The sequence below is a fragment of the Camellia sinensis genome, chromosome 2 (assembly GCF_055761805.1).
Source record: "Camellia sinensis isolate YWXY chromosome 2, ASM5576180v1, whole genome shotgun sequence".
In the NCBI taxonomy this organism is placed as follows: domain Eukaryota; kingdom Viridiplantae; phylum Streptophyta; class Magnoliopsida; order Ericales; family Theaceae; genus Camellia; species Camellia sinensis.
Genome location: NC_138962.1, coordinates 215,743,585 through 215,755,621, shown reverse-complemented (window position 1 = coordinate 215,755,621; position 12,037 = coordinate 215,743,585).

Genomic DNA, 12,037 nt, shown 5'->3' with positions numbered 1-12,037 from the left:
GTGGCTTTTTGTGTTGGCCAATCGTGATTTCTACAAAGGGCGCTCTGAATTCGGAGGTTTAGTCAGCCCAAACGTGTCATTCCCGAATGGGGCTCCGAATTCGGAGGCTTTTTGTGTTGGCCAATCGTGATTTCCACGAAGGACGCTTCGAATTGGGAGGCTTATTTGGCCCAAACGTGTCATTCACGGATGAGGCTCCGAATTTGTAGGCTTTTTATGCCGGCCAATCGTGATTTCCATGAAGGGCGGTCCCAATTTGGAGGCTTATTCGGCCCAAACGTGTCATTCATGGATGGAGCTCCGAATTCAGACACTTTTTTTGTTGGGCAATCGTGATTTCCACCAAGGCTCTTCAAATTCGGTGGCTTATTCGGCCCAAATGTGTCATTCATGGATGGGGCTTCGAATTCGGAGGCTTTTTGTGTTGGCCAATCGTGATTTCCATTAAGGGCATTCCGAATTCAGAGGCATTTTGGGTTGGCCAATCATAATTTCCACAAAGGGCGCTCTGAAGTCGGAGGCCTATTCGACCCAAACGTGTCATTCACTGATAGGGCTCTGAATTCAGAGGTTTTTTGTGTTGGCCAATCGTGATTTCCACGAAAGGCGCTCCGAATTTTGAGGCTTATTTGGAGGCATTTTGTGTTGGCCAATCTTGATTTCCCCAAAGGGCGCTCTGAATTCGGGGTCCTTTTCGGCCCAAACGTGTCATTCACGGATGGCGCTTCGAATTCAAAGGCTTTTTGTGTTGGCCAATCGTGATTTCCATGAAGGGCGCTTCGAACTCGGAGGCTTTTTGTGTTGGCCAATCGTGATTTCCACAAAGGGCGCTCCGAATTCTGTTGTTTATTCGACCCAAACGGGTCATTCATGAATGGGGCTCTGAATTCAGAGGCTTTTTGTGTTAGACAATTGTGATTTTCACGAAGGGTAATTCGAATTCGGAGGTTGATTCAGCCCAAACGTGTCGTTCACGGATGGGGCTCCGATTTCGACGGCTTTTTGTGTTGGCCAATCATGATTTCCACGAATGGCACTCCGAATTTGGAGGCTTATTCGGCCCAAACGTGTCATTCACGGATGGGGCTCTGAATTCAGAGGCTTTTTTTGTTGGGCAATCATGATTTCCAAGAAGGGCACACCGAATTTGGAGGCTTATTCGGCCCATATGTGTCATTCACGGATGGGGCTTCAAATTCGAAGGCTTTTTGTGTTGGCCAGTCATGATTTCCATGAATGGCGCTCCGAATTTGGAGACTTAGTCAGCCTAAACGTGTCACTCACAGATGGGGCTTCGAATTCAAAGGCTTTTTGTGTTGGCCAATCAGGATTTCGATGAAGGGTGCTCCGAATTGGGAGGCTTATTCGGCCCAAACGCTCCATTCAGTTATGGGGCTCCGAATTCGGAGGCTTTTTGTGAAGGTTAATCGTGATTTCCACGAGGGGCGCTCCTAATTCGGAGGCATAGTCGGCCCAAACGTGTTATTCACAGATTGGGCTCCGAATTCGAAGGCTTTTTGTTTTGTCTTGTAACGATTTCCACGAAGGGGGCTCCGAATTCAGGGGCTTATTCGGCCCAAACGTGTCATTCACTGATGGGGCTCTGAATTCAAAGGCTTTTTGTGTTGGCCAATCGTGATTTCCACGAAGGGCACTCTGAATTCGGAGGCTAATTCGGCCCAAACTTGTCATTCACGGATGGGGCTCCGAATTCGGAGGCTTTTTGTGTTGGCCAATTGCAATTTCAACGAAGGACGCTTCGAATTGAGAGGCTTATTCAGCCCACAAATGTCATTCACGAACGAGGCTCCTAATTCGGAGGCTTTTTATGTTGGCCAATCGTGATTTCCTTGAAGGCGATCCGAATTCGGAGGCTTATTCCGCCCAAACTTGTCATTCACGGATTGGGGCTTCGAATTCGGAGGCTTTTTGTGTTGGCGAACCGTGATTTCCATGAAGGGTGCTCCAAATTCGAAGGCTTTTTGTGTTGGCCAATCCTAATTTCTAAAGAGGGCGCTCCAAGTTCGAAGGCCTATTCGACCCAAACGTGTCATTCACGGATAGGGCTCCGAATTCAGAGGCTTTTTGTGTTGGCCAATCGTGATTTCCACGAAGGGCACTCCGAATTCAGAGGCTTATTCAGCCCAAGCATGTCATTCGTGGATGGGGCTCCAAATTCAAAGGCTTTTTGTGTTGGACAATCATGATTTCCACGAATGACGCTCCGAATTCGGAGGCTTAGTCGGCCCAAGCGTGTCACTCAAAGATGGGGCTCCGAATTCGGAGGATTTTTTTGTTAGCCAATCGTGATTTCCCCGAAGGGCGCTCCGAATTGGGAGGCTTATTCAGCCTATACGTGTCATTCATGGATGGGACCCGAATTTGGAGGCTTTTTGTGTTGGCCAATCGTGATTTCCACGAAGGGCGCTCCGAATTGGGAGGCTTATTCGGCTCAAACGTGTCATTCACGGATGAGGCTTCGAATTCGAAGGCTTTTTTTGATGGCCAATCGTGATTTCCACGAAGGACGCTCCGAATTCGGAGGCTTATTAGGCCCATATGTGTCATTCACGGATGGGGCTTCGAATTCGAAGGCTTTTTGTGTTGGCCAATCATGATTTCCATGAATGGCGCTCTAAATTCGGAGGCTTCGTCGGCCTAAACGTGTCACTCATAGATGGGGCTTCGAATTCAAAGGCTTTTTGTGTTGGCCAATCAGGATTTCCATGAAGGGTGCTCCGAATTGGGAGGCTTATTCGGCCCAAACGCTTCATTCACTTATGGCGCTCTGAATTCGAAGGCTTTTTGTGAAGGTTAATCGTGATTTCCATGAGGGGCGCTCCGAATTCTGAGGCTTAGTCGGCCCAAACGTGTTATTCACAGATTGGGCTGTGAATTCGAAGGCTTTTTGTGTTACCTAGTAATGATTTCCACGAAGGGTGCTCCGAATTCAGAGTCTTATTCGACCCAAACGTGTCATTCACTGATGGGGCTCTGAATTCGAAAGCTTTTTGTGTTGGCCAATCGTGATTTCCACGAAGGGCACTCTGAATTCGGAGGCTAATTCGGCCCAAACGTGTCATTCACGGATGGGGCTCCGAATTCGGAAGCTTTTTGTGTTGGCTAATTGTGATTTCAACGAAGGACACTTCGAATTGGGAGGCTTATTCAGCCCAAACATGTCATTCACGGATGAGGCTTCGAATTCGGAGGCTTTTTATGTTGGCCAATCGTGATTTCCACGAAGGCGCTCCAAATTCGGAGGCTTATTTGGCCCAAACTTGTCATTCACGGATGGGGCTTCGAATTCGGTGGCTTTTTGTGTTGGCCAACCGTGATTTCCAGAAAGGGCGCTCCTAATTCGGAGGCTTTTTGTGTTGGCCAATCCTGATTTCTACAGAGGGCGCTCCGAATTCGGAGGCCTATTCGACCCAAACGTGTCATTCTCGGATAGGGCTCCGAATTCAGAGGCTTTTTGTGTTGGCTAATCGTGATTTCCACGAAGGGCGCTCCGAATTCAGATGTTTATTCAGCCAAAACGTGTCATTCGTGGATGGGGCTCCAAATTCAGAGGCTTTTTGTGTTGGACAATCAAGATTTCCACGAATGACGCTCCGAATTTGGAGGCTTAGTCGGCCCAAGCGTGTCACTCAAAGATGGGGCTCTGAATTCGAAGGATTTTTTTGTTGGCCAATCGTGATTTCCCCGAAGGGCGCTCCGAATTGGGAGGCTTATTCAGCCCAAACGTGTCATTCATGGATGGGACCCGAATTTGGAGGCTTTTTGTGCTGGCAAATCGTGATTTCCACGAAGGGCGCTCTGATTTGGGAGGCTTATTCGGCACAAACGTGTCATTCACGGATGGGGCTTCGAATTCGAAGGCTTTTTATGTTGGCCAATCGTGATTTCCACGAAGGGCGCTCCGAATTCGGAGGCTTATTCGGCCCCTACGTGTCATTCATGGATGGAGCTCCACATTCGGAGGCTTTTTGTGTTGGCAATCATGATTTCCACGAATGGCGCTCCGAATTCGGAGATCTAGTCCGCCCAAGCGTGTCACTCGCGGATGGGGCTCCGACTTTGGAGGCTTTTTTGGTTGGCCAATCGTGATTTCCATGAACCGTGCTCCGAATTGGGTGGTTTATTTGGCCCAAACGTGTCATTCACGGATGGGGACCCGAATTTGGAGGCTTTGTGTGTTGGCCAATCGTGATTTCCACGATGGCATTCCAAATTCGGAGGCTTTGTTGACCTAAACGTGTTATTCACGGATTGGGCTCCAAATTCGTAGGCTTTTGGTGTTGGCCAATCCTGATTTCCACGAAGAGCCCAAAGAATGCGGAGGTTTATTCAGCCCAAACGTGTCATTGACTGATAGGGCTCCGAATTGGGAGGCTTTTTGTGTTGGCCAATCGTCATTTCCACGAAGGGCACTCTGAATTCGGAGGCTTTTTATGTTGGCCAATCATGATTTTAACAAAGGGCGCTCCAAATTCAGAGACTTATTCGGCCCAAACATGTCATTCACGGATGGGGCTTCGAATTCGGTGGCTTTTTGTAATGGCCAATCGTGATTTCCACGAAAGGCGCTTTGAATTCGGAGGCTTAGTCGGCCCAAACGTGTCATTCACGGATGGGGCTCCGAATTCGGAGGCTTTTTGTGTTGGCCAATTGTGATTTCCACGACGGACGCTTCGAATTGGGGGGATTATTCGGCCCAAACGTGTCATTCACGGACGAGGCTCCGAATTCGTAGGCTTTTTATGTTGGCCAATTGTGATTTCCAAGAAGGGCGGTCCCAATTCGGAGGCTTATTCGGCCCAAACGTGTCATTCATGGATGGGGCTCCGAATTCAGAGACTTTTTTGTTGTTGGGCAATCATGATTTCCACCAAGGCGCTTCAAATTCGGAGGCTTATTCGGCTCAAATGTGTCATTCACGGATGGCGCTTCGAATTCGAAGGCTTTTTGTGTTGGCCAATCGTAATTTCCATTAAGGGCGTTTCGAATTCAGAGGCTTTTTGTGTTGGCCAATCATGATTTCCACAAAGGGCGCTCTAAATTCGGAGGCCTATTTGACCCAAACGTGTCATTCACGGATAGGGCTCTGAATTCAGATGGCTTTTTGTGTTGGCCAATCATGATTTCCCCAAAGGGCGCTCTAAATTCGGAGGCCTATTTGACCCAAACGTGTCATTCACGGATAGGGCTCTGAATTCAGAGGCTTTTTGCGTTGGCCAATCATGATTTCCACGAAGGGCGCTCCGAACTCGGAGGCTTATTCGTCCCAAATGTGTCATTCACAGATGGAGCTTCAAATTCGGAGGCTTTTTGTGTTGGCCAATCGTGATTTCCACGAAGGGCGCTCCGAATTCGGAGGCTTCTTGTGTTGGCCAATCATGATTTCTACGAAGGGCGTTCCAAATTCAGAGGCTTTTTGTCTTGGTCAATCATGATTTCCACAAAGGGCGCTCCGAATTCGGAGGCCTATTCGACCCAAACGTGTCATTCACGGATAAGGCTCTGAATTCAGAGGCTTTTTGTGTTGGCCATTCGTGATTTCCACGAAGAGCGCTCCGAATTGGGAGGCTTATTCGGCCCAAATGTGTCATTCACGGATGGGGCACCAAATTCGGAGGCTTGTTGTGTTGGCAAATCGTCATTTCCACGTAGGCCACTCCGAATTCAGAGGCTTAGTCATCCCAAACGTGTCATTCACGAAGGGCGCTCCGAATTGGGAGGCTTATTCGGCCCAAACGCTTCATTCACGAAGGGCGCTCCGAATTGGGAGGCTTATTCGGCCCAAACGCTTCATTCACGGATGGGGCTCCGAATTCGGAGGCTTGTTGTGTAGGCTAATCAATATTTTCACGAAGGGCGCTCTGAATTCGGAGGCTTAGTCGGCCAAAACGTGCCATTCACGAATGAGGCCCGGAATTCGGAAGCTTTTTGCGGAGGCCAATCGTGATTTCCACGAAGGGCGCTCTGAATTCAAAGGATTTTTGTGTTGGCTAATCGTGATTTCCACGAAGGGTGCTCTGAATTAAGAGGCTTTTTGTGTTGGCCAATCGTGATTTCCACGAAGGGCGCTCCGAATTCGGAGGCTCATTCGGCCCAAATGTGTCATTCACGGATGGGGCTCCAAATTCGGACGCTTGTTGTGTTGGCGAATCGTTATTTCCACGTAAGGTGCTCCGAACTCGGAGGCTTAGTCGTCCCAAACGTGTCATTCACGGATGGGGCTCCGAATGCGGAGGCTATTTGTGTTGGGCAATCGTGATTTCCACGAAGGGCGCTATAGACACCCCATTTTTGACCGACCTTAAGACTCAGACGTCACCGATTGAGCGCTAGGTGATGTTGCATAATGTGCTCGTTCAGAAGTTTCAGAGTCGCGGCTGCGAGCCCCGCCTCCAGACTTCCGAACCCTTTTCTGTGCCTTGTCTCGGTTTGCGAGCCAGACTCAGTTTTCTCTGTTTCTTTTCCCGAGGGAAGGGAGAGGTCCCGTAGACCGTCTCTCAAATGTCCGTAGGCTACATTTGGTGGCCGTAGGCCATTTTGCCCATTTCGGAGTCCGGTTCCCGGTTTTCGGAGCCGTCAGGCCGTGTGCCTCGGTTCGGGACCGCCTAACCATCTCCGTTTGCTCTGATTTTTGGCATACATCTTATTTCATCCCTTTTGAGGGACACTGGGGTCTGAGAAACCCACTTCGAGGTCGAATACCATTTTCGGTGCTTAACAGCCCATTTTCGGGACCCCGAACTGCGTGTTTTGGCCCCGGAATATTCGTTTTGCAACGGTTTTCGTTCATTTTTGGCAGGTACCTCTGTTTTATCACTAGGAAGGTCACTGAAGGGTGGGAGGCCAGCAATTGTTGCAACAACCAGTTATCTCTCTTCCGGAGCCTCCCGGCGCCCGTTTTTCGCACTTCCGGGCTAACGTTGAATACCTTGGAGCTAGTGTTGCCAACTTTCAACCACATATCTGTGATCTACACATCTGAGAGGCCCCTAAAAGTTGGTGGCCGGCCATTAAGGTCACCTGACCCTTTTGACCCCTTTCTTCTGGGCTAATGTTGAACCCCTTAGACCCTTTTTCTTGAACTTTGAACCACATATCTGTGATCTACACATCTGAGAGGCCCCTAAAAGTTCATGGCCGGCCATTAAGTCAACTTGACCCTTTTGACCCCCTCTTTCCGAGCCATTGTTGAACCCCTTGGGCCCACTTTCTGGGAATTTCAACCACATGGTTGTGTTGTACACACATAGGGGTACCTCCCCAGTAGCTGGCCGGCCAGAAAATCACATTGACCCTTTTGACCCCTAGCCGGCCGGCTAGGGGGTGTGGCCGGCCGGCCACCTCCAGCAAAAGTGTGAGGCCGGCCTGCTTCCTTGCACTGTGCCCTTTACAGCTGTGGGGCAATATCCCCCAGATATTTTCTGTATCCGGGGGATATTTTGTGGGGGAGTTTTGCCCTCCTTCTCCCCCACCTTTACACCCCATTTTGAACCCTTATAACCAGCTGGTGGCCTTCTTTGTAAGGGTTAGAAAATTTACTCTTCAAAGCTCCATAGCCAACACTATCTTCTTCCCTCTCAATTCTTCAAAAAAACCCTAAGTCCCTAACCTTCATTCCTTCTACACCACCAAGCTCTACCACCACCACTTCACTTCCAGCAGCAAGGAAGGTTTCTAGAAGGCAAAAGAAGCTGCAAATCCATCCAAGAAGCAACAAAAGCTTGAATCTTCAAGGGTAAGTTACACTTTTAACCTTTTGACCCTTTTCCTTGATCTATTTCTAAGCCCCACTTCTTTTTGGTTTCAAGCTCCGGCCCTAACTGAAAAGGGCCATATTTTGAGCTCATCTTCACTTCTCATTAAGGGCTCAATCCTGTTTGAGCCCTCCATAATGTACTTGCTTCATTGATCATCTTGTATGTCATGATTTTGCATGCTATCTTTGGCCCATGAGAAATCTGTTTTTGAGCATGTTATAAACTTATATAAGGCTTATTTTGAGCCCCTCTTCAATATTGGAGAAGGGCTCAACATTGTTTGGTGACTCCATATGTCACTTGTAGTTATACCCCTCTTTTCTTCCCCTTTCTTACATGCAATGGCAGCCTACCATGCTTAGGTTTTTGGCCATTTTACAGTTCTGAAAAGGTCCTTGTTTTGGTCCATTCTTCATGTTTTGTTTAGGGTCTTTCATGTTTTGGGACCTCCATAAGCCACTTCATGTTATATCTCACTTTCGGTTCGTTTTCTTGCATGTTTTGTTATCCTACCATGCTTAGGTTTTTGGCCATTTTACAGTTCTGGAAAAGTTCTTATTTTGGTCCATTCTACATATTTTATCAAGGGTCTTTGGCTGTTTGGTGATTATTTTGCATACTTCATGTTATGGCACCTTTTGAGCCTTGTTTTGCATCATATTTTTAGCATACTTGTATACTGATTTTGAGGCTGCCATATACTGTAAATGTTCATATTTTTGGTCCATCTTCAGTGTTGTAGAAGGAAATTTTCCAGTTTGGGTTTTGTTTATATCACTTGCTTCATTACCTCTTGAAAATACCGTATTCTTGCATACTATTTTTCCCCTACCTATATTTGCTGTTTGGCCATGTTTATAACTGTGAAAGTGCATCTTTTGGGACTGTCTAGCTTCTGTCTTTGCATTACATGTCCATATTGTGCATGTTCGGCATAGCTATAGGCCATTTCGGGTGCCAAATGTTGCATTTCGGGACGTTTCCTTGCATTTCATGTCATTTCGTTTCATTTCGGGACTGTTTTCCCCCATATTTTAGTGCTGAAATTCCATTAGTATGCTTTCATATCATTTTTGCCACATTTTATCATTTTAGCATCGTCTCGGTTTGCGCGCCCGTGTGCACGCATTTCGAGGCACTCCATTTTTATCCACCGGCATCCGATGTGAGTGTGGCTGAGGCCCTCTCATGTTAGTGTAAGTCCATGTTGCATTTTCCATGTCATTTCATCATTTTAGCATCGCCTCGGTTTGCGTGCCCGTGTGCACGCATTTCGAGGCACTTCATTTTTATCCACCGGCATCCGATGTGAGTGTGGCTGAGGCCCTCTCATGTTAGTGTAAGTCCATGTTGCATTTTCCATGTCATTTCATCATTTTAGCATCGCCTCGGTTTGCGTGCCCGTGTGCACACATTTCGTGGCACTCCATTTTTTCTCCACCGGCATCCGATGTGAGTGTGGCTGAGGCCCTCTCATGTTAGTGTAAGTCCATGTTGCATTTTCCATGTCATTTCATCATTTTAGCATCGCCTCGGTTTGCGTGCCTGTGTGCACACATTTCGTGGCACTCCATTTTTTATCCACCGGCATCCGATGTGAGTGTGGCTGAGGCCCTCTCATGTTAGTGTAAGTCCATGTTGCATTTTCCATGTCATTTCATCGTTTTAGCATCGCCTCGGTTTGCGTGCCCGTGTGCACGCATTTCGAGGCACTTCATTTTTATCCACCGGCATCTTATGTGAGTGTGGCTGAGGCTCTCTCATGTTAGTATAAGTCCATGTTACATTTTCCATGTCATTCGCATCATTTTAGCGTCGCCTCGGTTTGCGTGCCCGTGTGCACGCATTTTGAGGCACTCTATTTTTATCAACCGGCATCCGATGTGAGCGCGGCTGAGGCTCTCTCATGTTGGTATAAGCCCATTTGTCATTTTCATGTCATTTTCATATCATTTTAGCATCGCCTCGGTTTGCGTGCCCGTGTGCACGCATTTCGAGGCACTCCATTTTTATCAACCGGCATCCGATGTGAGCGCGGCTGAGGCTCTCTCATGTTGGTATAAGCCCATTTGTCATTTCCATGTCATTTTCATATCATTCTAGCATCGCCTCGATTTGCGTGCCCGTGTGCACGCATTTCGAGGCACTCCATTTTTATCCACCGGCATCTTATGTGAGTGTGGCTGAGGCTCTCTCATGTTAGTATAAGTCCATGTTACATTTTCCATGTCATGTCATCATATTTTTGCATCGCCTCGGTTTGCGTGCCCGTGTGCACGCATTTCGAGGCACCTCATTTTCTGCTATCGGCATCCGATGTGAGTGTGGCTGAGGCTCACTCGTGTTGGTATAAGCCCATTTGTCATTTCATCACATTTCATCATTGCCTCGGTTTGCGTGCCCGTGTGCACGCATTTCGAGGCACTTCATTTTTATCCACCGGCATCTTATGTGAGTTCGGCTGAGGCTCTCTCATGTTGGTATAAGTCCATTTATCATTTTCCATGTCATTACATCATTCTGTCATTGCCTCGGTTTGCGTGCCCATGTGAACACATTTCGAAGCACCTCATTTTCACAGTATTCTGCCATTGCCTCGGTTTGTGTGCCCGTGTGCACGCATTTCGAGACACATATCATCGCCTCAGTTTGCGTGCCCGCGTGCACGTACTTCGAGACACATATCATTGCCTCGATTTGCGTGCCCGCGTGCACGTACTTCATAGCACATATCATTGCCTCGGTTTGCGTGCCCGCGTGCACGTACTTCGAGACACATATCATTGCCTCAGTTTGCGTGCCCGCGTGCACGTATTTCGAGACACATATCATTGCCTCGATTTGCGTGCCCGCATGCATGCATTTCGAGACATATATCATCGTCTCGGTTTGCGCGCTCGCGTGCACATTTCGAGACACATATCATCGTCTCGGTTTGCGTGCCCGTGTGCACGCATTTCGAGACATCGCATTTTCATAGCATTCTGTCATTTTCTCGATTTACGCGCCCGTGTGCACGTATTTCGAGGCATCTCATTTCATAGCATTCTGTATGTTAGGATTATATCTTAGTTGCATTTCATGCATATCATGCATATTGCATTGTGTCCGGAGTAGGAGTTAGCCCGGGCACGGGAAACGAGGTACATTTCGTACTCCGAGTGACGGAATGTGTCTCAATTCCCCAGTCACCGACACTCCGGATTATCCATGATGGAGTTAGGTTTTAGCTGTAGTTTCATGTGCATTCATCCTATATTGAGTTGTGCATTTCGATTCCTCGGCCATCATGCCTCGGTATGCGTGATTGGTGGCACGAGGATCGAGACATGCATATATCTGTGCAAATACATTGCTATGCCCCTTTCCTGCTCTCTGTCGCAGCAAAACCAGGAATCAGCAACTTTCCGGGACTTGGCACGCTTTTCAAGAATAACAGGTGTAAACAGAGGCTAATTGGGGCATTCCGGTGGATTTCCGCGCAAGACAGTCCGGACATGCATCATCCACCAGAAGCAAGGCAGTCCCTGGCTTGCACGCCAGTTTATTTACTTTCTAGTTAATTCATTAATTAATTAGAATTCTGTAATATTTTGGACTGTAATATTCTTTTATTTGGGGACTGTAATATTTGGACTGTATATTTATTCGGACCCTCCGAGTGAGGGCACAACTGTAATAAGTGTGCGTGAGTGTGTTGTATGTCTTCCAACCCCACGTCTTTCTCCCTTTTATTTATCTGCTTTTGATGGTTAGATTAGGGCATGTTTAAATTAGCATACAGTATGACAGCATGTTTGCATCATTCATCTGTTTTGCATGCACCGGGCTCGGCGCATCATATTAACTGCATTGTATTTTCAATTCCAAGTTGAATACATGTTAGTTGTAGCATTTCATATGCCATCTTAGAATAGCCGAGCCTACTATAGTTGCATTTTGCATGTGTTGCATTAAGCATTTTTGTATACTTAGGATCATGCATGATTTCTAATGTAGTTTCTGTTTTTGGCTTGGAGTACTCGGTAAGCTTTATACTTTAGCATCCTTGCATGCGTGTGAGTGAATGCCATGATAGCATGCTTACCATGAGGCTATGTGCTTATCTGATATATCTGCCTGAATGCCTGTGGGTGAAGGTTGGGTTATCTGAATTGGAATGAATCATCAAAATGTTTCAAGCCTACCTGCGGGTAGCAAACCATTTTCAAAAAACAAGCATGAAATGTTTTGTTCCAATTCAGGCGATCCAGTCTATA